Raw genomic sequence first — 27033 nt, forward strand, 5'->3', positions numbered from 1 at the left:
GTTGCAAGGATGAATTCCTCCTGTACCACCAAAACAGGGCTACCAGCACGTGGCAAAGCATTTGTCCCTCCAAGGTGGCCATCTGGGAGAAACTGTCCTTCCTCCCAGCAGAGCAGCGGGGAACGCAGGCTGGCCGATTTCTGGCTCGGTTGACCTCTAAATTCAGCTGGTGGCCTGGCTGGTGCTACTCACATGACAGCAAGGGCAGGAGGACCCCTCCATGGGGGTCACCTGGACAGACACTGCTGTAACAGAGCTGACACACATGTATGTACACCTTTGGGGACAAGAAAGGCTCAAGTGGTGTGACCAGGGCTCTGCTTACTGTTTTATCCCTGGGAAATATCCATCACAGTATTTGGACAGTGAGAGGGGCTCCTGTCCTTGCCAGATCCCCCAACTACCTGGCTTTCAGGCTGGGTGACATTTGGGCAGGGGGGACACCTCCACCCCCGAGCCCACTCCACGCCTGGGCTCTCAGACCAGGTTTGCCAATGTGGATTTGCTGTGGTGAGAACAGGACTTCCAGCCACCTCCTGGGAAGTGGTGGCAGCACCCAGCCCACTGCAGGCAACCGCAGTGCTGCTCCAGCTGCCCACCCCAGCCTGGATGAGGACCCTGTGGCTCAGCACCACAAGGCTCCAGGTTTGTCTCTGCACCAGCAGAGTTATGATATGGAAGCAAGACCATGTTTTCATACCAAAAAGAGTGTTTATTTCTCCATCTTTTGTACTTACAAACTGTCATGATAACACAGTGCTACCAGAGCACAACTTGCCCACAACTGCAAAGACATGAAAAAAGTCTTTATATTAAGGGAACTGTGACAGGAAAATAAAAGCTCTCAGGTAAGGCGTCAGGCTGGCCCAGGTGCAGCTCATGCATCCCAATTTCTCTTTCAATCCTGCAGCTTTCCAGGGCTGCTAAATGCTGCCACAGGCATTTGGCTGTACAAAGGCAACTCCTACCTGCACTTACCGGACTGGCAGAGCCCGCCATCACCCTGACATGGGGGTGGCACAGCTCTTGGCCCCTCAATGAGCAGTCTGATGCCCCAGGCAGAGTGACCGTTGGCTTAATTATCCTACCTGCCCTTTTTTACTTCCTCATCCCTTCCTGGTTCTAATGGGCTCCTGGTTAGCCAGGTTTGAGTGTGGGGAGTCCCTGGACCACAACCAGCACCATCCTGCCCAACCAGCTGCTCAATGCTGAACTGGGGCAACTCTTCTCCCCTCTACAATCAGTGTTTTTCTCTTTCAGGCACAAACCTCATGTATGCAGGCATGCACCTACCTCTTCCCCAGGGCCCATCTGCAGCCGCTTGCTCGCTGTTATTCTCTCCGATTCATGCACCACCGAGTTTGCATGCTGGAGCCGAGCACCTGGGATAGCAGCGAGATAATAGACACGAAGTGCATCTGAAGCAGTGAGCAGGCATTGTGCCCTGCACAAAGAGCTCTGCCGTGCGCAGCTGCTGCCATGATGGGACTGGTGGCCGTGCCACGTGCCACACAGGGCTGCCGGGCTGACCTGGCACAGGAGAACACACTCTCTTAAGCAAGCCCAGCTTTGTATTAGTGCTTCCAACCTGTGATGTGATAACAGGCCCCAGGAACTCCTGAAGTGCTACAAAAAGTAGAATTGTATTATTATTGAACATAAAAGTGCACTAAAACTAAAAGCTGCAAAGCCTTGGTGTGACCCCAGGAGGGACAGTGCTCCCAGTAGTGCTCAGGCAGGCACAAGCTCTCACAGGAAGCCCTGTGCTGGGTCACCCCAGCCATACTGAGAGGTCCCCAGACCCTGCTGCACTGCCAGTGCTGGCTCGCCCCTCCCTGGGTGGCTCTCACAGACCAGAGAGTGCCAACCTGCCTTCTCTCCAAGAGCATTCCCAGCCACTCTGTTTCTTTCTCTACACTCCTGGTACCCCAGCTCGTACCTGGGCTGGGATCAGTTGGCCTCCTCCTCCTGCAGGGAAGTGACAGCAGCCAAGCTGCATGCTGGTCCCAGATGATGCTGGGCTGTTATGGATCACTCCATGACTTCAACATTACAAATATTTTAAATTAGAACAAGAAAACAACTCAATGCCTAGAATGCATGAGCTGGGGCAGAACCATCCCCACTGTAAACTATTGCACCAAGAGCCAGCACCCTGCAAGACAAGACCCTGGGTCCCTGCTTTGGTACCCCAGCACTGATCCACGTGCAGGGAGGGCTGTGGTTTTACTCTGTCCCTGCCTTTCTGCCCAGTCTGCTCCAGCACGAGAACTGCAGATGATGTTGTTCCCTTTGATTGAAGCCTTTGACCCTTCAGTTGTCTCCAGGGACAGACTAAAGATCAGACAGGACAGCTAAAACAACACAAAATGGCACAAACAGCCCCAAGAGCAAGAAGGAAAATAAATTATCCTTCATAGCCATGCACAGATCCCAGAATGAAACTTTACTTACTGAAAGCTCTTGCAGGTCCAGCAGTGCTCTGCCTTTATCCAGGGGCAATGTCTAGCTCGAGCAGCTGATGATCACCACCGTCTCCTCAATGATGCCTCCATCTCTTGTCATTTCGCAGGCTTTGCTGGTTTTGCTTGGTTCTGAAAACAAGGCATCGTTAAAAACAGGGGAGAAGCACCTTCAGGCCACCTCTGGTACAGACCACCTTCTTCTGTGGCAGTGGCCACAGCTGGCTGAGCTGGAGGAGCTACCTGACCTCAGGATACTGGGGAATCGAGAAGTTCCCACCATGAGGTCACGGGCTGCAAAATGCACCACATTAAGGGTTCAGGCAACCACCTGTCTTCCCCCCTTCCTGAGAGAGCAGGCGTAGCTCCTGACAGGCAACACCATGACCCGGCTGGGACTCCAGACCTCAGGACACCCCTCCTTAGGAGGCCCCTGCACAGCCCGTGGGAGAGGACAGCGGCAGTGTAAGGGAGGATACTGCCTGCCAGGCTCTTGTGGGGTTGTGCTGGCAGAGAACTTGAGCCCCCCAAATCCCCCCATGCTCTGCACTTTGGCCTTATACCTTTACGCCCGGCATTGCCTTCCAGATGCAGCCAAACACTGGTGTCCCAGTAACAAGGCTCAGGGAGCAACTACCCTTAAGAAGCCTTTATAGCTTAAAGCCCAAGCTCATCCAGCTCATGACGTTACACTCAAGACACCATCCCTGAATTAGAGCAGCTGCAGAGCACCGGCCGGCACTAGGGCACTCAGTGGAAGAGGGCACAGGATGAGCGTGGCCGGCTGAGCACCACCACCACCACCACCGGCACAGCCACAGGCAGGCACCGGCACAGCCACGCAGCACTGCCTGCACAAGCTCCTGCCTTCAGTGTCTCACAAAATGTATTTTTACGATTGGGAGGGGACAGCAGAAGGGAGGAGACCTGCTCAGGAATATAAAGTAGCAGCTGAATTACCGCCCAGACACTGCAGGCATGAGAAATTAACTCTTTCAGGACTGAAAACCTTTCATGTTGTCACCCTAGCTCCTGAAATACCAAGGGCAGACAAAGGAAACTGTGCAAAGGAGAGAAGTTGTAGGCTCCTGCACAGGATTTACAAGACTTTTGCAAACCCTGCTAAATAGCCAGCACAAACCCAGCACCCCTCTCTCACTCTCTCACCCCCAAAACTGCCCCTCACCTCTCCTTGTTGCATCTGCCTCTCCCTGCCCCACTCCCCAGACACAGCCCCACACAGAGTCCCTTTGACCAGCAGCGCAGCAGGCAGGAGACATCACTTCTGGGTATTTCCTCCACCCGCCCAAACCAGAAAAGGAAGAGAAACGTGGGCTGTGCACAGAAGACAGCTAGGGCAGCACTTCTGCCCTGTGCACAGCGGGTCTGATGCAGACAGATCACGCACAGAGCCTGGCCGGGAAGGGACTGACTCCAAACCCAGACATCGACCATCTCCCTTCCCCTTCCAGGTCTGCTGGCAGGGCGGGCATTTTTTGGTGCTGGACCCTGATGTGTGGACACTGTGTGGGTGCTGCTGGTGGGTCAGCGCCTACGGGTAGTCTCAGGTTGCTGCTGCTGGGTTGCATGAGAACTGCCCTCCCATCTCTGTCCTGCAGTGAGTGGGGATGAAGCATTTGGTTTGCTCAGACAACACAGGGAGCATTCAGAGCTGCCAGGCTTTGTGCACTGATCCCCTCGGGGCTACAGCAGAAAGCAGGGGGGGGTGAGAGATGTCCCCCCAGCTGCCAGCTGGACTGTAGTGTAGCTAGAGAGAGCTGAAAGAAAGCAGGAGTCTGTACTCAATGCACCGCTTGTCCTCTGTTCTCTGCAAACCCTCCTTTGATCCAGCAGCCCCTTCTCCCCAGGCGCTCGCCCTGCACCCAGGCTCTCCCACATCCCCCAAGCCCTCCCCCGAGCCCCAACCCGCAGCAGCAGTTTCTCACTCCTCTGGGCAGAGCCACGCTCCTCCCGCAGCCCGGCTCTCCCCCAGACCAAACCCCTTCGCAGCACAGCATGAACCCAGGAGACTGCTCCCTCCCTCCACCTCTGCTCCAAGAACTCCCTCATGCCCCCGCTGACACTCTCTCATCTTTTTCAACCAGTGAATTTTCTCACATCCTCCCACCTTTTTCTTCCATAAATGTATTCAGCTGCTTTTTTTAACCCATATAAACCATAAGCATCTGTAACATCCTGTAAAGAGGAGGGCTGTGAAACTACAGCTTGGCATTTAAGCCTGCCCCTCCCAGCTTCATTCAAGCTCTCACAGAAGAGACACAAACATCTCCAGTGTATAATTTCATATGCCTCCTCCATGTTCCTTTTCTGAATTAAGCAGCTCCATGTCTATCCGGTTACCCTTGCTCCCTCCCTCTGCAACCTTACCTAGCTCATGGTGGCCCTCCTCAGGCAGGGGAGCCAGAACTGCAGGCAGCGCAGCACATTTAAAACAAAAAAAGCCACTGCAGTGGTTGCTTTTCCCTCTTCTCCTTCCTTTCCCAGGGACTTCTAGATCTCAGAGGGAGCTTTTGGGTTTTAACTTCAGCCACGGACACCCCACACATCCCATGTTTCACTCCAAGTAGTAACAGACAGCTCAGAGAATCCCCATGGATGTTAAAAGGAAAAGGCACACAGGGTAAGACAGCCGCTTCAAGATGCTATAAGCCACCAAGCACCCAGTAAGGTCCCTCTGCAGCCCCTTCACAGTTAGTCTTTTGTTTTTGACTACCGAAATATTGTCAGAAATACTCCTATTACTCACAGTTTTCCTGATGTACCTTTCCCCCTGCCTTTTAGCCTGTTAAAATAATGGGTTAGCAGTTTGGTAGGAATCTCCCCTCTCATCCCACAGGAGCTTAGCTTCCTTAAGAGACTGCAAGAGACCCCTTTGGAAATCAAGGTGGGCTTTATCAAATGGCTTCTTATGCCATCGTCATCAGCAGCAGGACAAATGGAAAACTCCAGAGCTACTGAACATTAATAGTATTTTGAGCAATGAGGACTTCTGGCTTGACCAAGGGATCTTTGGGCTGGAAACCCATGCCCAAATATACTACTTCTGGTCATTCCCAGCAGATCTGATTTGAGATTGCAGTGGCTTTACAGAAAACTGGCAAAACATTTGAGGAAGACTCAGAAATTACTGCCTCCTCCCATGATACACAGATTTTTTGCCCTGGCATGATTGCACCGACTGGCAAAAGCTTCAGCCTGCCCTGCTTTCCTGGCTCAGTTTGGGTTAGCACTACCTGGGCTAAAGGTGATCATCATCTTCTGTCCCACAAACCAGGCAACAGCCTGAGCAATGGGACAAGGGGTAACATGTATGCTCTGTGCACCACAGCTTCATCCTGTCTGAGAAAGAAGAGTCCCCTTGCATCCAGCCTGGCTCAGCCCTTGCTCTCTTTCCTTTAGATGCCTGGTCAGCAGTGTAATTTGTGATTCATTTTCTGCCTTAACTTGCTGTGTGGTGGGGAGCAGATGGCATACATATGACATCGAGGTGACAGAAAAGGACACTAGTTGAATTACTCCAACCACAAACCAATTCTGAATCATGTGGCTGAAGCTCTGAGGGTAGGACAAGCACTGAGCCAGACTGGAGAAGGACACTGAGCTATTGTGTACGTGCCCTGCTGTGGTCCGCACGCCTTCCTCAATGAGCTGGCTGCAGCACTCCCCTTTTGCTGACCTCGCTCCCCCACAACGGGTCCTTTAAGCTATTAAGCAGAAGCCCAGTGGCTTTTCCCATTCCTTTACAGTCTAGGGATGGAGCTGCTCAAGGCTGAATAGACACAGCTGCCAGGGCAGGACAGGAGTCAGAGCTCAGAGCTGACAAGGCTCACATGCTGAGCTCCTGTCTTCCTTGGCAGCCGTGACGAGGGATGGAGAAATGGCCTGACAACTGGTGATGGAGAAAGACAATATGTCCCATTGGGAGAGCTCCTGGGGACCACAAAGCATCAGACAGGAGGTTCATGGGGAGGAGGACTTGGAGAAGCACCAGCTCCAGCAGGACCCTCCACAAACGCACATACTCAGGGCACGCCGTGGCAATGCCAAAACCAGCACAGGCTTGGGACCTGGTGTGGGTTAACCCCAGTGGGCAGCTCAGCCCCCTCCACAGCTGCTTGCTCACTCCCCCCAGCAGGAAGGGGGGCAGAACTAGAAGGGTAAGGGTTGAGACAAAGGCAGTTTAACAGGTAAAGCAACAGCTGAGTGTGCAAGCAAAGCAAAATAAGGAATTAGTTCACCACTTTCCACCAGCAGGCAGGTGTGTTCAGCCATTTAGTGGCTCGTCGTGTTTAGCTGCCCACTGGGGTTAAATCACAACAGGACCACACAGACACCACACTGCACTGAAATCAGCTTCTGAAAAGAGCAAAAAGGGGGAAGACCCAGAGGGTAGGGCAAGGAAATCCCACAGTAACAGGCAGAGTTCAGGCTCATGTGCCTGGTAAATAGACCCCGCTCCCCAGCTCCTACCCCTGTGAGCGTGGCATAAGGGCAGCCCTCTTGGCCCTTACACCCTGTAGGCACTGAGCCAGGGCTGCTTGTTTTTGCAGGTGTGGAAAGGGAAATCCTCCCCCTCCAAGGGAAGCTGGGTCTGAAATAGCTGCAAAGGCAGCGAGAGTCCTCTTAGGGTTTTGATTACAGCAGGAGAGCTTCCTACGATCAGAGCACACAGTGGTCCTCTGGGAAAGGGCCAGAGGGGTGAAACCAAATCAGGGGGATGTCAATGGGACACAGGACATGTTGTCATCAACAGCCGAGGTGGTGTACGGGAGCATGCATGGTGCTGCACATAGGTCATACGTACCTACAGGTTTTGGGCTGCAGCCGCTCACAGCCATGGTCCCATTACCTGTGGAGGACCGTGGGCACCCTGTGTGTCCAACAGCACCAAGACATGTCTGCCACGCAGACACCAAGCAAGGGGCAGCAAGGCTACGCTAACCACGCATTAGCCTTGGACCCTACTGAAGCCAAAAGGCAGAAGAGTCTGTTAAAGTACTTTAAGTCCCTGCCCTTCTCTGCATGTAAAAGATGAACAAACATCCCACTGCTACCGTAGGCTGCTGGAACGGAGTTGGAGGTTTCTCTCCACACTTCTGACCTTCCTCCTCCTATATGTGAAACAGAAAAGTTGTAGTTTTGTCTCTTTTACATCTCTACTCTCGTTTCCTTTTTCCAAATGCTTGGCTGAGAGATCTTCCTCCCCCACTCTTCTAGTCTGGTCACTGGCTCACGGCCACTTCTGTGGCACAGATCTAGCACCATGTGTCCTCACTCCCGCTTTGAGTCCTGTTTTTCTTTGCTTTCTTTTCCACCGTGAGTATATCACATCCCCTCTGCACAGAATCTCCCATACAGGGACCACTTTCAACAGTGCATAAGCTGCTCTAACATTTCTTCACACTGCTTGCCTCAAACCCTGTCATTCCTGAACCTGTTTCCAAGCTGTCTCCTTTTCCAAACCCTCCTGATCTCTCTACTTGTGCCTAACATGGCACAAGTCCCTTCTTTCTATCTTTTCTTATAGCTGCTGGCACTGGGGGTATCTCCATATATCCCCCAACCACCTCGATTCTTTCAAGCTCTTTGGAAGCCTTTCTCGCAGAAGTGTAACAGTCCCGTCTTGATGACACTCATCGATGTAAAAGGTATGAGTCTGCTTCCTCAGCCTGGAAGAAGACTTTAGTAGGGTCTGTAGCAACAGGACAAGGGGTAATGGTTTTTAAACTAAAAGAAGGTAGATTCAGACTAGATAGAAGTTTTTTATGATGAGGGTGGTGAAACATGGAGCAGGTTGTCCAGACAGGTGGTAGATGCCCCATCCCTGGAAACACTGAAGGTCAGGTCAGACAGGGCTCTGAGCAACTTAACCTATTTGAAGATATCCCTGCTTATTGCAGGGGGTTTGGATTAGACGCGCCTTTAAAGGTCCCTTCCAACCCAAACCATTATATGACTATAATTCTAAGGAAAAGTCTGGCATCCTGGTCCACATCCCTGGGCAGAAGAACAGACGATGGCAGGTGGGAGTGCACAGCAAAAGGTGCTGTGTAAGCCAGCACAAATGGAGGACTGGAAAAGCTATTTTGAATATGGATTAAAAGAACGTAACATGTCAGCAACTGCAGCAATACCAGCTGGGTATGTGAACCATGCCATGGTTTCCTTGACAGCTGAGAGGAAGGAACAAACACCAAGTACAAGTAGTAGGCACCATCTTTCTCCTTCCCTTACCAGCCGCAGAGCTCCCTGTGGGAAGAGGTGCAGAAGTGGCCCAGCCTGGTGAGCAGCACCTACCCTGCCACACTCCCCAGCTCCAGTGGGACAGGCTGCTGGACTGCAAAGCTTCCTGTAAAACATCCATCGCTCCAGCCCCACTAGCCACCTGCAAAGAAAACACAGGACCCTGTGACACTGATGTGGCAGGAACAGGGAACGGAGCCCTGCATCTGGACTCCTTCACAGTGGCTCTGTGAGCAGCAGCCTCACACCCTGCTCTGCCACAGATGGATCAGGGAAAGAGACAATAAATATTCCATGTCCTGTTCCTCCATGTTTCAGGTATGGGGTAAAATCCAGCAGATCTTCACTCTGTATATGCTTTGAGAGAATGTTTGTGTGCCCCATGGGTATGATGGGGGTGGGAAGGCATCCACCTCCCCCGCTCTGAATGGAAGGGAACGGATTAGGACCCAGACTGCCTGGCAACACGTTTCTCTTGGGGAGGAGGGTGGGGGCTGGCTCCGCCAGGATTTTTTGGGCATGCTGTCTAAAGCCTTTTGCTTCTTTAGAGATCCCAGCTGTTGGGTTTTTTGCTGCTAATGGAGGCTTCTCCAGCTCCTCCGCTGATCTCCCCCAGGGTCTTCTCCTTCTCTGCTTGGCTCAATGGCTCAGTTGTCTCCTTGCACCTCTCCAATGAGCATCCCCCCAGGCTGCTAATGCCACCCTGCCCTCTAATCTCCCTTTCACTCCCGTGATGGTGCTCAGGCCACTAAGGAGATTAGCCTGGCCTCAGCTGCTCACCCTCCTTAGCAACAGGGGTGTCACCCCCCTCAGGGAGCCATGTGCAGGGGTGACACATGTGCTGCCACACCCCCCCCGCCCCCCCCCCCGTGGCAGTGCATTTTTGATGCCCTCTCCTGTCCAGCCACAGACCCAGAGGAGGTGCCCGAGCCACAGCACAGGATGAGATGTGCTGGGATCGGGCACTGGTAGGACATTCCACCCCCGCCTCCCAAGCTGGGAATCTGGGACACCGCACCCATCCTTGCCTATCGTCCCCTGTCGGTGTGGGATTCTCCCAAGCTTGAAAACGAGAGGGCCAGGACACCCAGGCAGGAGTCTGAGCTCCCCTGCACCCCATCCCCGTCCCTGCCCCCCCCCCCCGGCACAGCCCTGTGCTCGTTCATCACAGAAGCAGATTTTAAAACGCCATTAACCCCCCAGCCCACAACAAACTGCACGTTCCCGCTGCCTCTGCGGAGCCGGAGCGGGGGGAGGGGGGGGGCCGCAGGCCCAGCGCACTCACCGCAGCCTCCCAGCGGCGCGGCACCGAGGGGGTTAACGCCGGGCGCTCGGGCTCGCCGCAGGTCGCCGTTCCCGTGACAACGGCTCCCGGAGAAACCCGGAGCTGCGCAATCCCGTTAAACCTCTGCGACAGGCTGCGCGTGCCGCCCGCACAGGCTGCCACCTGCCGGCAACACCAGCGCCCCAGCCCGGCGAGCGGGGGGGAGCTGGGCCGTGAAACTTGGCTACCAGGCCCGGGCTTGGGGCTAGTGAAGGGGGCTGTAAGGACGGAGGGTGCAGGTATACACCCCACAAGTCACCAGAGCCTTGGGGAGCTCCTAGGAGGGCCACAGCACTGGGACTTTGGCTGGCAGAGATGCTCCTCGGAGCAAACCAGTCCAAATTCACCTGTGGGGGCTCTCAGTTTCCAGAGCAGGTTTGAGTGACAGCAGTAAGCCACTGGCATCTCTTAGGGCTTTCTAGTTTCTTACCCTTACCCATCCACTTGTGCCAAGCCCAAGTGGAGGGTCTGCACTGCTCCAAAGGGTCTCTGAGGATGAGACAGGGTGGTGGCCCAATGGGAACATCAGACTGAACTCAGCCCAAGCCAGACAAAGGGACAGGAAGGCTGAGGAAGGGTGCTGTGACACTGATGGTTAGGGTCCCTGCCTCACCTCTGTGCTTCAGTTACTGCCCCTCCAGCTTTAGCGTACTCAAGGATTTCTAAAAACCCTTGGTACTTTACCTGATTTGAGAAGTTTGGGCTTTTCCCTTTCCATGCTTCCACTGCTGCTTGCAATAGGAAAGGGCATTTGGAGAAGGTAAGTAGGAAGTTAGGGAGGTGTTACACATTTAAGGTGATGCTCCTGATGTCAGAGCTCAACAAATGCATTCCTGCTGTGGGTAAGCAAAGCAGTACTGGGTTTAGTCAGGTCTCACACAAAAGGCTCTGTGGGTGCTGGGCAAACAGGGCTCTCAGACTCCGGAGACCCTAAGCAGTTACTGCTCCTCGCGTGGGAAGTGGTCCAGGAGAGAACGGACACTATCCCTTGAGGGGAAGCTCACACAACAGCACAGAAACAACCCATTCCCACGTGCCTGTTGCTGGGGCTCAGTGACCTTAGATGAGGGAACACAGTGTCCAGGCTTGCTATAATAAAGCTTATTATACAATATATAATATCTCTCTCTCACAATACATAAACCTTATTATGCAATAAGGCTCCTACATCTGAAGCTGATTACAGGACTGCACAGCCACAGGTATTTATTTGTTGGGTCTTCCCCCAAGCTGTACCTTAAGTTGCTCCCCTGCACTCCTGGGTTCAGAGGTGCAGCCTTTCCTTCCATTTGCAAGTGCTGCTGAGTCACTTGTATCCTGGGAAAGCATCTCTCCTCTGCTGGGGGAAGGATGGGGCCGGAAGCAAGCAGGGGGCAAACAGTGCCACTTCCATCCTGCCTCATCGTCTAACTCCATCACCAGGTACAGGAGGGAAAACAGACACAGTGACTCACAGCAGCAGGAGCCCTGGAAACCCTGGCATCTGCAGGAGCCAGGGGAACCCAAAGGGGCTGTGGATGAAAGCTGACACAGAAAGAAAATACTCTTCTTGAGCTACAATTGCTGGCACAGCTGCTGGCCAGACCCCCTTCTGAAAACTGAAACATGCCAGCAAGGGGATGGAAATCATTAACTTGTTAATTTGTGTGATTTAACCATTTCCACGATTTAACTGTTTCCACCTCCCCCTGCCCCTTGAACAAGCTCAGATTTCTTAAGATTTCCAGCACCCCAATGCTGCAGTGCCTGAGGCTCCCCCAGAGCAGCAGGCAGGGGTTGAGAGAACCACTAACAGAAGACAGGGCTCCATCTCCTCTCTTCACATGCTTTTAAAGGCAGAAGCCATAACATATACATTTTCTGCAGGAGTACATCTCCGGGAAGGAAGCCAAACAGCACCCAAGAGAAACCCAGAGCAGTTTGATGCTCCTTTCAAAGCGCAGAGGCTCAGGAAGCCATGGCCTCAGAACGGAACGGGAAAAAAAACCCCAAGTCTTGCAAATAAAGCAGTTGGCTGAAAACTACAGGATAGTCTAGGAACGATGATGAAGCAGGGTGGGGACCTCTGTCAGGAGGAGCTGGGACACAACCCTACTAGACACTGAGCATGCATTTAGCGGGCTGGCTAGTTTTGCTGTGGCAAGCCAAGCCCTTGGGGTTCTGGGACTCAGCTATAGCAACAGTGTGGGTCTGCAGCCTTATCTGTGTGTGCTCTGGATCAGGACCACCTTGTCAGAGGCAGCAAAGCAGTGGGAGGGAGGAATAGGAGAGCTTGCAAAGCATCTCACTGCGGGAGTTCAAGCTGCCAGGAGGAGGGGGAGTGTTTCAGGAAACCCAGAGAGGCAGGAAATCAAGAGAGAGGGACAGTAATTGAGTCCGTATGTTGGAAGGGAAGAATGCATCTGGTAGCGGGGAGCAGGCTAAGGGAGAAAAAAGTCCATGCAGTGGGGACAGTACAGGGCACTCGCAGAGTCACATTAACCTCCTGGACCACACAGAAGGCTGAATTCAGACTAATCACAAATGCTGAGACAGGTCACTTGTCACTTCTGTAAGCTTTCAGGTCTGTGTCTACAGCAGCTACAGGTTCAGGAAGCTTCCAACCTTAAACTCATTAACATCTTAATGTAACAGGTAACATTGCAAAAAGGTGAAGGAAATAGCTGTTTTATTACAAAGTGACAGGGTTAGATCTACATCCATGTCCCTGAGCGTGCACGGAGCTAGAAAGGAAAGTGGACAACAGTAACATCAGAACATGGTTTTGCCATTCATTGGGCAGCGTCAGGAGGGATGCCAGGTCCGCTCTTCTCCCAGAAAGCTGGACAGCTTTGGTGCAGGAGTACCTGCTATTGTAGGATTCACTCACTTTGAGGTAAGGGTACAGATGGGGTGATGAATGAGCAACCTGAGTCCGCACAGTCATCGCTAGGCTAGCCCACAGAGGCTGTGTCACTGCTTTAGGGACGCCCAGGTTCCAGCTACAGCACTGGGAAAGCTCATAAGACTGTTTATGGCCTCTCCTCCTCCCCCCTTTGAAAACACATTTGTAAAGAAATCTGAAATGTATGTGGTTGCAATAGAGGAGCCTAACACCAGACGCCTGCATTTGGGAAGGGGGAGTAGAGCTCTGACACTACACCGAAAACAAGGCATCCCAAGAAAACAAGGGAGGAGACAGAATGCAGGACTACAGCACTGAATGGCCATACAGGGTTTTGCTGTGTTGTGCAATTTGCTGCATTTTATATAGGCAAAAAGCCTCTTAAGAAGGCCCTTAGGTTTGGCAATGTTCTCTGTACCTTAGTAGGCTTTGCCTATCACTGAAGATATGACTTGTCCAACACCTAAGTTTAAAGCTCTGTAGGCAAACCTGCTAATTGCTGCTCTCAGGACTTACCCCCTCAGTAAAGAAGAGAGTAATTTGCACTCCCGTTGTCCTAAGCCTCCACCCCTGTCCCACTCATGTTGTCCCTGTCCCTGTCTACCTGTCCCACTCATGTTGTCCCAAGCCTCCACCCCTGGGAATTCAGCTGCAGAGCATTTCTTTCTTCACCTGTAGCTCTCCACACACATTATTAGTAGAGCTTTGCATCTAGTCCAAACCGTCTGCTGTCCCAAACACCCAATTGTATCTCAGGCCTGCATTCATGTCTACCAGTTCTTCCCGCTGCTGTCACTCCTGCTGCTTCTTCTCTGCCTCCTCTTTCATGAGCTTTGCATGGCATATCATCTGTATCATGCTGCTTCTGATTCTCTGTGACAGCTCACTGCAGAACAGGAGGAACAGCTGCTTAGGGGCTGCAGTACGGTTGGGTAGGGGAAAAAAAACCACACAAAAGCAGTTAACAACCCTCTTTGGAAGAGGAGTAAGAAAATGGCACATCTGGGCAATGAAGGGAACACCTCAGAATTAAGAGGAGAAAAGGACATCTTGCTCACCAGAAACCTGTTTCTAAAGTTACTCAGTTCTATGAAGATGCTATCAACAGCCAGTTTCTGGGGGTCAAACAGAAAGTACTGGCCCAGTACAGTATAGAGGTCCTCTGTGTCTGAGTACATCATTTGCAACTTCTCATATTGTGTCTTGGCATCCTTAACAAAGCTGTGAAACCCTGAAGTCAAGGACCATAAACCAAACATCAGGCAGAAAACATCAGAATAAGCAACAAACCAGAGTACGCAACATTCAGCCTCATCTGTACTTCCTCTCTACTCAAAGGTTTCAGCAGTAGCACAGATGCCACTGTCACCAGACCATGATGCTGACATGAACCCAGCCTAATCTGCTCAGCATTTGGGTGACACTTATACCTTCTACGCCAAAGGCAAAATGAAGGAATATGCAGCTGGCAAAGAAGCATCATCTTGCTTATGCTCCACCTCACAGGCAAGATGGCAGCCTCATGGCACACATCTGTAAGCACCTCCTGCAAAAGCAATTTCATGGTATAGCCCCAGCTGCTCAAAGCCCATCACAACACTGTAACACCCAGCACCTCAGAGTGCCCTTGGCAGGCACACAGAACTCCCAGCAAACCACCAACCTTGAATCAGTCCAGAAACCTCAGCAATACAGTCAGGTAACTCACTTTTAGACAACTGAACAGAGCAGCAATCCCTTTGGCCAAAGTTGTCAAGGAGACTCAGAATGACAGGGATCCCCTGCTGACGACAAACAGCATCCCTGCAGCACTGCAAGAACCCCCCACAGCTGCAGAGGAACACTCTGTGGTCTGCACCACAACAGAAAGGCCTTTTCCCACATAACAGACCCTTCTACTCTCTCCCTCTCTCTCTCTGCAGACTTTGCTGACCACGAGTCCCTTCTGCCATAGCTCACATCCACTCTGAAACATTTTTCTTCCTAAGAGCAAAAGGATATTATAATTTTTTCCCCCAGTTTTGTCATTCTCATCTGTATCAGCTGGGAAGTTCAGAATATTACATTGCACATTCAAAAAATCTGTTCTTTTGTCACATTTAAGCTTTTCTTCAAGTTCTCAGCAGACACTGGGGGGGGGGGAGGAAGACAGGAAAACAGAGAAGGACATTCCTAAAATATTTGCTTTAAGCAGAAGCATAGTTTCTACCCTGCAACTGTCATCAGGACTCCAGACATACCCCCTTGACAATCCTTCTTACCTCACTGCCAGAAGCGTGGCTCTCCCCCCTGTTTAGACCCAGGCAAATCTCCCCTGCACACTGGTAATTAACTGCTTCAGGCAACATCTCAGTGCTCCCTCAGCAGCGGATCTCCCAGGAAATATGGTCCTTTCTGCTCCTGGATGGTGTGTGTGCTCAGACCAAGGGCAAAGCTCACTCATGCATACACTCATGTGCGTTACACAGGCAGCTGAGAGGGCTGAGCAGCATAAATACAAACCAAGCCAGCACCACGGTTCTCCCCCGTTTTTTACAGTATTTTGGTATGGGGGACACACACAACAGGAAACGTCTGCATGCTTTAACGATTTCTTTGGACCTATTGTTTAAAGCTCTTTAAAGACCAACAGCCCCAGAGAAGGGTGCAAAGACAGGGTGAAGCAGCCAGCCCAGCTCTAGTGCAGCACAGTGGGGTTGGCTCAGCAGCCTGGGACAAGGATGGGACTGAGTTATACTGGAGATGTTACTGTATGTTAGGAGGCTTATTAGCTGAATGTAAATATTAGGCCAGGTAAGGCAAAGAGCAGAGCACTGGGGGTGTGAGGAGGCAGCAGTCAGGTGTTCAGCAGAGAGCTTTCATCCTCTGAGGGACGGATACATCTGCAGTCCACATCCTGCCGCTGCCTCTTGCTTTCCTTCCTCCCTGGGCACTGACTCAGCACCACCAGTCTTTTATCATAGGACAAAACAATAGGTATCCTTCCTTCCAGGCATCACATCCACTTGCTTCATCGATATTTCTTTCCTTTGTCACCCTCCACAGTACAGCACAGCCACACCTCTAATAGGAAGAAGGCTTCCACCATAACAACACAAATACGGCATCTTTGGGATGCAGCCTCAGGCTCTGCAGCCACAGACACAGCAACAAGCCAAAACTGTCTTTGCTCAGAGCAGCTGAGATCCAAACCCCTGTTCCTCAGCCACAGCAAATATCTTGCCTTTGCTGAGATCACTACTGATCCCAGGACTTTGTGTCTTGGAGCTGGTCATGAGAAAAACTGCTCAGGAAAACGGAACCATACAGAAGGCATTGAAAGCCTGGCCAGCAGGTATTTCCAGGTGCTGAAAATCCTCTGGGTGTATTTCCCAGCCACCCACATACAGGTAGCTGAGAAATAAACCCAGAGGGTACCCACCAATTCCCTGAGCTACCCACAGAAAAGCACTCACCTTGCAGAAAGCTACTTTCTCTAGTTCTATACAGACCTCCTCCAGAGTCCCCAAGCTATCCCAGAGACCTGCACACTAGGTCCTGCTTTTAGCTGAAGACATTGAGCTTACACAGCCTATCATGCTCAGGCCCACTCTATCATGCAAAAAAAAAAAAAAAAAAATTCTTAGTGCCAGAGGCAGCAGGTAAGTGAGTAGGTGCAGGATGTGTTCAGGCACTAGGACTGGCAGGCAGCAATCTTTTTCTTTGCCATTGTCAGCTCTCACCTGTAAGATCAAATACAGAAAGCATTACAGCGATGCCTGCAGTCCTGCAGATTTCAGACCTATCAAGCCCTTGTTTCCTGCTGACCTGAGTCATGGTCCAGCACAGCAACAAGCAGGAGAATAAGGCAGAAATATGTATTTAAACAGAGATAGATGCTTCTGAGATGAGCACTGACCAACTGAGTCTCAAGGAACTGTCACCGAGCACATTTGTGCCACTGGGTCCTGCAAGAGCACAGGCATGTCTCTGAAGCAGCTCGTTAGGCGAGACCTTCTGTTTTTTGGACTCCAACATGACTGAATACAAGGCAGTTACTGAAAAACAACTGTCTGTTACTTGTGGTGCTTCCCAACTTGTTACAGCAACCAGAATTATTTTCTGAACAGGTGGGTTCTGTCTCTGGAACAGTTTTGCATTCACATCCTGTCCTTGGGCAAGCTATCAGGAAGGAGAATCATAGAATGGTTTGTGTTGGAAGGGACCTTAAAGACCATCTAGTTCCAATCCCACTGCCATGGGCAAGGGGCACCTTCCACCAGCCCAGGCTGCTCCAAGCCCCATCCAGCCTGGCCTTGAGCACTGCCAGGGATGGGGCATCTGCAGGTTCTCTGGACAACCTGTGTCAGTGGCTCACCGCCCTCCCAGGAAAGAATTTATTCCTAATATCTAATTTAAATCTACCTTCTTTAGAAGACCTCAGGCTGAGTGTATGTTATCATGGCCAGGAATGGGCTTATAAAGTTATCCAGGAGCTGAGGAGGAGGAAGAAGATTAAGTTCAGGCTGTAGGCACTGGACAGTTTACACACAGCTGGGCACAGGAGGAGATTGTTCCATAAAGAGCATCAGCAAGGGCTGAGCGATAGCAGAATCACCATCCTTCCTGCAGAGGGTCCTTCTAACTCCTGAGTGCATCTTAACTGTAAAAATGGTACTCTGATCAATAGAAGTCAAAAAATTACAGGAACAGGCATTTCTGAAGGTATTTAATTCTTCCTGTACTTCTCAAACTTTATAAAGGTTCCAGCGTTAGGAGCAAGATCAGATTTATTTTCCACTCTCCCACTTCTGACAAGTGACAGTACTCTCATTTGAGGTCACAATCTTAACTCTTAGAGAGCCTGTCTTCCTCAGTGCAGGACTCATCGGATATCGAGTCCTGCTTTTCCCATTCCCCACCTTGCTCTCTTGCCAGTTACCCCACAGCAAGGCTAAATGGGACTGTGAAAACGTAATGGTTTGCTAAAGGAGGCTTTTGAAATCTGGCAATTTGAAGGCTTCTTGCTCTGAAGAAAGGGAAAAAAAAAAATTGTGATGGGAGTTTCCTACTGGCATTGCATGGCCAAATTTTAATTTTTTTGGAATGAAACGTGGCAGAGGAAAATGACTTATTCTTTTGGAGTTTTACCAGATGCTTTTGCATTTCAAACATCAAATTTCTTTTATGTAGACAACCCAGAGTTCTGTGTCTTAAAAAAACACAGGACAGCTGAGACCCTCTCAAGATATTTTGGGAAGACAAATAGCAAGCTCTTAATGCTTCTATTGAAAACCCACCCCACCCCCCGGCCTTTAAAAAAAGTGGGGTGGGGGTGTAGATCCAGGCAACCACACACTTGAAAGCTTGTACACAGGGAACAAAGACAGGGAGCATGTATTTTCTAGAACATATACGTAAGGACAGATATTTTTTGGATCATAAAAATCCTTCAAAGTCCAAAATTTACTTATCTAGACTCCACCCACATCAAAGTGAGATGATAAAGCTGCCTTCTCTACAGGGAGAGTCAGTCTATTTGGAAACTTAGGTAATAAAGCTGGTACTGATTAAGCAGCCCAAAGAGAATTACTGCTGTCCAAGCAGGTTAAAGATACTGGTAGTTTTTGGGGTTTTTTTGGTTGGGTTTTTTTTTGGACAAATTAAGCACAGAATTTAAATTAATCACTGGTTGGTTATAAGGATGCTAAAAAACATCAGGAAGCAGGATGAGGAAGAAAATGAGACTACAGAAATAAAGTCCCTACTGTAAGACAGGGTGTGTTGCAGACAGACCGTGCAGAAGAGACTTTGCAGTGTTATTTTCCTTACAAAACCAGCCCTAAAACTAACCCTGAGCCCACACAGTGCTGTAACCTGTGTAACAATGAAGCCTCTCCCTTATTCTCCCTAAATCAGCTCTGCAGCCCGGGTCTGTAGCACTGTGTTGCACTGGGAAGCAATTAGAATAATTACCACTGATGGGAGAGCTGATCTTCCTTTTCCCGCCCTTGCTTTGTGCCGTGAGCTGTAACCTCACACTAGGGCCCTCAGCAGACAACAATAAGAGACAGGGGTCATTAAAGCAACCACTAAACATCACACAAGGATGGGCAGCACTAAGCTGAATGGGCAATTAGCACTGCAACTTCTGCACCTAATCAAAGCACCTAATCCAATCAACACTCTCAGCCTAAGGATCTACAGTGACTGAGCAAGAGCTGGAGTCCAAGTATTTAGGGGACTCCTTGATGCACTGGAGAAAGTGCTTATTCAGGGAAACTCCTGCTGTTTCTCATCCCACGTGGCCACTGGGGAGTTTTCCCTTTCCCTTTTCTCTCTTTTCTCCCAGTTATTCGCCCTCCCCACACCCCAAAAAGGAACTTTTACTGTTGTAGCTGATGTTTACCACTAGCACCTTAGCCCATCTTGTCACTTTTTGTGCAACACCAGACAGGGGGAACACAGAGACACTGCAAGGAGCATGAAGTGGGAGGTGGAGTGGGGCATCACATAAGAAAAAAAAAGGTGAAAAATGCAATTTTTGTGTTAGGGGAAGATGCTAATATGATCTCTCTTTATCTGACTAGAGGAACAGTCGCTTCCAAGAAACCCAAACTGCTCATACTCTGCCAGACCTGCATTTTTCTGAGCTTCACCAGTTGAACAAGTTCTGCAAAAGAAGTGCACAAACCAGCAGTCAGAGCTGCCTAGACGTGCACCAGGGTGAAGTTCAAGGGATGCACAGTACAAATAGCTCCCCAGCTATATGCCTCTCCCATCCTTACAACAAAAGTGCAGGGCAGAATCTCACCTGCACCATGCTAGCACTCAGCAGTCTTGTCCAGCTCCAGGACTGTGGTCTTGATCTTTTCATAAGGCGAGCAGAGATACTCCAAGGAAACATCTGCCAGGGCCCGGGAAGCAGCACAGGTCAAGCTTTGGTGCTCATCAGGGGACTGTTCCTAAAAAGTAGTGGTTTCTGACTTAGTCCTACTGACAGAGGACTGTCCAACCTCCACAAATGCAGCTCCTTCCCCTTTTTTCTTTGGAGGTTTTCTTCTCTCACCCTCCTGGTCTTTCTTTTCTGAGTACAGCAAATCCAGGTAAGCTGTGAGCTATTGAAGGAGCTATCCCTTGGGTAACCACCAGCTTGTCTTCACGCAATAGCTGACCAGCACTGCCCTCCTAATAAGGACCAAAGCTCTGGCTGCTCCATGCAACAAATGTCATTACAAAGGGGTATGGAAAGATCAGAGCTCTGCTCTCCCTGATGTTGACAGATACGGACACAGGCAAGTCGCCCACAAAGAGTGAAATAACCTCGCTAAAGACATCTATTGCCTTAAATTAATGCAGAGATTTCGGGCCTGACAATACCCACAGTATCCACCTGCACATCAAAGCTCAATGCAAGACACTGAACACCAAAGGATTTATGGAGCAGCATGAGGAGAAGCATTGGAGATCAGAAGCTTCAGATGCAGGTTTGGTGCTGGAAGAGTGACTGAAAGATGTCCAACATCAGAGTCCCTAGACTTTTTTACCCTTTGTTAATGGCCCCCTCCCCTGCACTGCACTGGAGCCAGGCTGTCATAGACACCCCCTTCTCTGGGAGTATGAACAGTCTCACCAACACTCCTGGGACTCACACAGAGGATCACAGAAAGGGTTTGCACCCTGTTCTGTGACTCCAGCTACCTCTGCCAGCCCCACACCACACTAGGGATGACTGAGGCATCCCACTGATTAGACGTCTAAAAATTCATTGCTTCACTGCTGGCTGGAACAAGCAGGGGGGTCTGTGCCTCTCCCAGGGCGACTGCAAGAGCCAAGACACCCCTTCCTGCTGTACCCCAACCATGAGGGGGGTGGGGGGGAAGCAGCACAGAAACCCAACCCTGACCATCTCTCCCGGGTGCTCCCCCTGTGACACCTTGGGCAAGGGGGCTGCAGGAGCCTGTAGCGCCCCCAGCACTGTCTCCCACCCTGCTCGCCAGTCCCTGAAGCAGCATGCTGCCCAGTAACAAGGCAGGGGAGGATGAGCATCCCTCCCTCAGAGCTGACCTATGGCTGTGTTGCTCCTCCATGCCTCCTGCAGACGCACTGGCGCCCTGGGCCAGCGAGCAGACAGCACGGCTGCTGTCGGCACAGAATCACTGACCTATTTTTGTATATGCAGGCACGCACAAGATCACAAACAAAGGGCGCTTTAGCTTAGGATATTTAAAGGAAAAGATACTCATCTAACTATCCCTAGAAACCACAGTGGCTCTTATGACGTTTATTATCTTTCTGAGAAGCATCCTTGTGCATGGCTGTGGGAAGAAAAGAAAAAAAGCAGGGAGCAGTTGGGTAAAAGCAAACCACAAGTGCCAGTAAGCTGCAAAACCACAATTCTAGGAAAGCGACAAAAGAGGATGTAAGAGTTTGAGAATAAACTGGGCCTAGGACTTGATTAGCACAAGAGCAACCAGGACTCACCTGTGTGGAAAGAACAGATCTCTGTAACAAGGAGTGACTGAGCAGGACTGCAGGGATATCCCCCACCACACTGTCACTGACGGGTGAGCTGCTTGTGCAGACTCATCTAAACAGATTTTAAACAAGTCAGCTTTCCCAGGGATTTATGTTCAAGTTTGCTGATTGACTTGGACCAAATTGCAAAGTATTTAATCCGCACCTCCGGCAGGTTCTGAAGCTGGCATCTTCAGCTGGTTTGAAGTTAATGGACGCACTTACACCAGATACTGTCTCTGTGCACATACCTGTAAGGGTGAGGACCTAGCAGTTTGGTTCTCAGGTACTGGAATGACAGATGCCACAAAAGAAAACCCTTAAACTGCACTCCTTAGTCTGAAAATAACCCACAGACAAACCCAGGAGCCCTACAGACGGTTCACAAAGCTATCTCCTGCCAACCACCTCTCATGGAAGGCAGAGATGTGCTATGCTCACTGCAGAGCAAGAGCCTGCAAAGAGGCAGTGACCAGGAGTGGACTACAGATGTGTGAGAGTATCTCTGACCCTGCAGCATCTTTGTTTGGTTTGGTGAAGTCTGCTGTTGGACAAACCTCCTGCAGTTTCGACTGCCAACTTGCTTCATATCCTGGATTGAGAAATGCCTGCTCACCCCTAAGCGCTCCACTGCACCACATGAAGGATGCAGTGATGAATAACATAAAAATGGTTACTACAAATAGAGATGCTGACAACAGTTACTCAATATCACATGCTGGCAGCTCTCCTGGGACTCTCCACACAGCTGGGAAAGGTGCCGCTGCCAGTATTTGTTGGTAATGAACCTGGGGCAACAACCCAACCCCAAAGTGCAAAGGCAGGAAGGAAAAAAAAGAGTAAGAATAGATCTCAGTGTCCTGAACAATGAAAACAGGAAAGTCCCTCTCATCTAGGGAGCCTGGACAAGAGCAGCTTTGCTCCATCCCCCTTCCAGGCAGTCTGTGGGGTCTGCTCAGAATCCTATGGAGATGTGTGTTAAAAAAAAGCAATATTGCTGCCAGAGCATCCTGTGACAGTGAGGGACAGAAGGAGAGAAGGCACGAACTAGCCTTGGAAGCTGGCAGGGGTAGGTGGGGGGGACTCCAAGCAGAATTTAATCTGGAATGCCATCTCTCTCGACACCCCCCCACCCCACCCCCCCCCCCCCCAAATCTGGCATCTCCCCTAAGAGCCCCTTGCTCTGCATCCCCCTGGGTAAAATTCAAGGCTTGCTGCCACCCCCAGCCCCAGCCCCACATCCTGCCCTGACACAGAAAAAGCCACTTCCAAGCTTTACCTCAGCACATCCTGCTCCCCCCCATCCTCCCCCTCTTTGTTGACTTCTTTATTTTCTGCGTCAGAAACATAAAATGGAGACTGTGGAAAAGGAAAACACTTTGCCTAAGATGGCTGAGGGAGAAGAAGGATTTGCACAGCAGTGCATGAGCACCCTCTGCTGCTGTGTGAGCTGCTCAGGGATGGCGGGGGTGGGGGGTGGGGGGGAGCAGCTCTCTAGCCCCAAAGGCTCCAGGCAGAAAAAGACTCCAAACAGTCCTTACTGAGTCATTTAAATTGTCATTATAGCCAAAATATTGGCTTAAAAAACTTCAGCAGCCTTGTCACCTCTTCCCACCACCCCTTTTTTGTTCTGCTTTTCTTCACTTTGTTATACTTGCAATCCTTAGGAAAAGGATAGTATTTTGTATTAAAACCAGTGTGTTTCACACGTACAACTCCCAGCAACTAATGCCACTGCTCTGCACATTCACATATTTTTCCAGGTTTGAGAAAAGCCAACAGATTTCATCTGTATTAAGTTCCACACCAGGGTGAGTGCCCGAAGCTTGGCATTACCTCTCGTGGGAATGCCAAGACCCAGGGATGGGAGACAGGGCTGAGGATGGACATAAGGGGAGAACCAACACCCACTTGAAATGGGGTGACTGGATTTTGTCCCTAGGAAAGGTTTAGGGATGAAAGGGTACATGCAAAACCAGCACAAGGATACCTTGCAAGCTACTCCCTGAGCATGCAACTTCCAAGCCAGGAGTATGTCAGCATAGGGCCAAATCCATCTGAATCCGAGGCTTAAATTCTCAAGCAAATCTTGCAGAAAGTTTTCCCAAGATCAATTCAAAAAGACCCAAAAGGCATCACTCAGGTGTGAGATAAAAACCACAAATAGATCCAGGATCCCAAGTCCTTTGTGGTGATTTAAACGCAGAGGAGGATGAGGAAGAAAAGCAAGGAGTTTTAAAAAAATGAAAGGAAAAGACAGACAGAGAGAAAGCACTTATACAAGTGACCACAGGTAAAAACCTAACACCGAAGGATTAAATTCAGCCAGGAGCAGGGTGCCCAACACACATTTCAGCACTGTAATTGTACACACCCAGCCTGTAAGGACAGAGCTTTACAAGTGCTGGTTTTGGGGTACTAGCACTTACATGCCCCAAAGCTGCACACAGGAAAACCCAGTGGCTGCACAGCTACCTACAGAAATTCCTTTTAGGGACTTTTCTGGGAGAAAGCAGTCCTTTTCATGCGATCAGGGTGAGGCTGACCCAGAGTCAAAGCTCTGTGGTGATGCTCCTGCTGCAGCAGCACACCTGGGTACAGACAGAGCACGCGACACCTGGGATGCTTTTATTACTGTCAGTTCTGCAGCTGCAAAAACTATAGGCATGTCCCCCCGCATGGCAGGAGACAAGTGAGGCTGGCTCTGGCATAGTAGGAGCTTGGCAGGTCAGAGCTGGCCAGCAGGACAGGGGGATCAGCATCATGGTGCACTGATGAGTGGGTGTTTTTGCAGTGTTGCTGCATAAAAGGGGCATCAAAAGATGATGTGCCCCAACACTTCATCCTGTAGCAATAAGGACTGAAAAAATTGCACAACACAGCTTTGGGGCTATGAACATGGATGTATCCCCAGCACACCCTGGGTGACTCAGTTTGGGAGTGCTGGGAAAGCACAAGTGAGACATCAGGGTGGACACCAGCCTCGTAAGTCAGTGCCATGGGGCAGGAGCAATGGAGATGGGCTCGGTGAGGCCTGGGGTGCACTGGCACTGCTGGGCAGCCACCTGAGCCTGCACTGTCAGCTGGGATGGATGGGGGTTTGGGCGGTAGGAACAGGAACAGAAAAGCACTACACCAGCACAAAAGCAATGGGCTGAGAGCAGGAATGGGGTGCACTGGAGAGATGTGGGGAGCCCCACAACAGAGGGATGTAGACAGGGGGCTTGCATGGTGCTCCAGAGATCCCCATTTAATTTAATGGCACAGAACACTGCTAATCCCTGCTCCTGCCCTCAAACTGCCTAATAACTAAGCACCCAAAAGGCTGGTTATGCCAGCCAGGGGGCAAGTGCTGCCTTTATGTGCCAGGGCAGGTGATTTCTCCCTGCAACCCCTCCATTCCCCCCAGCAGCAGATGGAAACCCCCTCCCAATTATGGTCTTGTCACAGAGAAAAAAAGAAAGACAAATCTCCCAAAGAAGGCTGTCTGACAGGACAAAAGCTCCTTGAAATGGGAGCTGAGCTGTTTTTTCCAGGTTCGGAGCAGGGACGGAGGGAGGGGGGGGCTGGGGCTGGCAGTGGTGCTGGGCAGGATGCGCACGCAGGCGGCACTTCCCCTCTTTGTCTGCAAAAGCAGGTCAAGGGGAGGGGGGGGGGGGGGGGAGCGGGGGGGACGGGGAGGGGGGGATGCAGGGGAGGATGCAGGGCTGCGTCAACCCTCGTCAGGAAATCAGCTGATCCCTTCACCCAATCCCGAGCCCCTGACCTCATCCCCAGGAACGGAGCCAACATGGCTCAACTGCGCACATCTGGCGGATGGAAACAACACTGCAAGGGAACTGGAAACGCCAACACACAGCAAGGGGAACACAGAGAAACCCCCCAGTTTTCAAAGCCAGAAAACTCCAACACACACATGAGGCCAAAAAACACCTAGAGCACCCCTAGCCCTAACCTGGGGTTCACTCAGGGGCCTCTTGAAGCTCAAATTGCAAATAAAATCACTGCCCAGCGCTGATGTCCCAGTGCAAACATGATGGATGAGCATAGCGGGCACTACAGGCACAGTCCAGCTCCCAGTATCTCCCAGTAAGCACGCACACACTTGCACGCAGCCCACTGGTAACATCCCTTGTGCTTCTCACGGTAGCAGGAACCTGGGACCAGCAGAAGCTGCACACCAGAGCTGGGTGCACCCGTCACCCATAGCACCCTGAGAAGCAAGCGCTGGCAGCTGACTGTGGCCAGGCAAAGGCACCAGCAATGCCAGCAATGATGGGGACAGCAGCAGCTCCTCACTCCCAAGGAGGCAGCCCAGGGTCACAGCCCAGTCTCACTCCTACTTACTTTTCTAGACATCCTATGTTAGAAACACCACCTTCACCTGGCAAAACATCCACACCAGGACACCTGCTGCAGCTGAACCAGGCCAGGTGCCCTGGGAATGGCACTGCAATGGCAGGAAAAGCACTGTTTGCCCTAAAGTGTAATGAAAGGTCAGTCCAAGACATATAGGCAACACAATCACCTGCTGGAGATGAAAACATCAACTGCTAAAACACACAGCTCTGCTACAGAAAGTATGTGAGCTTGTTGCAGTCGTTCTTCTCTCTAGGCTCTGCTACACATGGTGGGAAATGCTAGGAAGGCACAAACACCTCCTAGACCAGCCAACACCATACCTGCACTTACAGATTGCACATGTGATGAGAAGCAACTTCAGTTTCTAGAAACTCGAGGAACAGGCTCAGACCCCTCTCCTAGGGCATGGTACAGGTAGCAGGTACCTCACATATTCTTCAGAGATGAAACACTTAGAAGATCTAGGGAGAAAGCTCCCCAAACAGGTTCTGCCTCCTTTAAAAAGGAAACGAATGTTCAGTTTCCCACCAGCACTGCTCTCAGAGCCCCATCAAAGTACACTGATGCTGTTAGTGTGTGTTCCCCAACACCACTCCAGGAGAAACAAGAAAGCAAAAGCAGGGAGAAGGTTAAGAGATAACAGCCACCAGCTCCAGCAAGGGAAATTCTGACTTGATATAAGGACACTATTTTCACAAGGGTGGTTAAACACCAGAGAAGGGAGTGCAGTTACATCTAGAGCTGGGCAATTTCTGTCCTTGAAAAGACTCAAACTTGACTGCAAAAGACCCTGAGCAATCTAACTTTCAGGTTGGCCTTACGCAGAGCAGGACTGATGGAGTCAAGACCTCCAGAGGACCCTTTGAATCTGAACCGTACTGTGACTCTGGAAGGATACCTGGTGAGCTCTCCAACCTCGTTCTCCTCAGCAGACACTTCTGAATCAGGATTTAACAGCTCTCAGGTCTGTGGACAGATGCCTCCATTTTGTCTGAGAATATTCCTGAGCAACAGAGGAAGAGAGAAGTTTCTGTCCCTGTTCACTGCCACTTCTCAGCCAACATTGGCACAACAGGCATGAATGCTCCAGGAAGACGGAGGCTACAGTTGCCTCTGCCTCACCAGAGAGAGGTGATGGAGATGGGGACACTGGGCTGGAAAAGGAAGGAAGGATGTATTACCTAGAGGAGACACTTGTGCCGAGGCTCCCCGCAGCAAAACATCTGTGAAAAAGAGGAAAC

The 27033-nt window shown here is 50.8% G+C and overlaps 1 long non-coding RNA gene across 2 annotated transcripts; it reads right to left on the reverse strand.

Annotated features, from left to right (window-relative positions):
* Positions 1-29: 29 nt before the first annotated feature.
* LOC130153432 (uncharacterized) lies at positions 30-22352 on the reverse strand. 2 transcript variants are annotated; one of them, XR_008823372.1, is made up of 3 exons: positions 21398-22352; positions 15196-19878; positions 30-2594 (listed from the first exon to the last, which is right to left on the reverse strand). It is a non-coding gene; the product is annotated as an uncharacterized LOC130153432 (long non-coding RNA). The 2 variants fall into 2 exon arrangements; XR_008823371.1 differs by lacking the exons at positions 15196-19878; positions 21398-22352 and adding exons at positions 8781-8868; positions 10012-15186.
* Positions 22353-27033: the final 4681 nt, after the last annotated feature.

The sequence above is a fragment of the Falco biarmicus genome, chromosome 8 (assembly GCF_023638135.1).
Source record: "Falco biarmicus isolate bFalBia1 chromosome 8, bFalBia1.pri, whole genome shotgun sequence".
In the NCBI taxonomy this organism is placed as follows: Eukaryota; Metazoa; Chordata; class Aves; order Falconiformes; family Falconidae; genus Falco; species Falco biarmicus.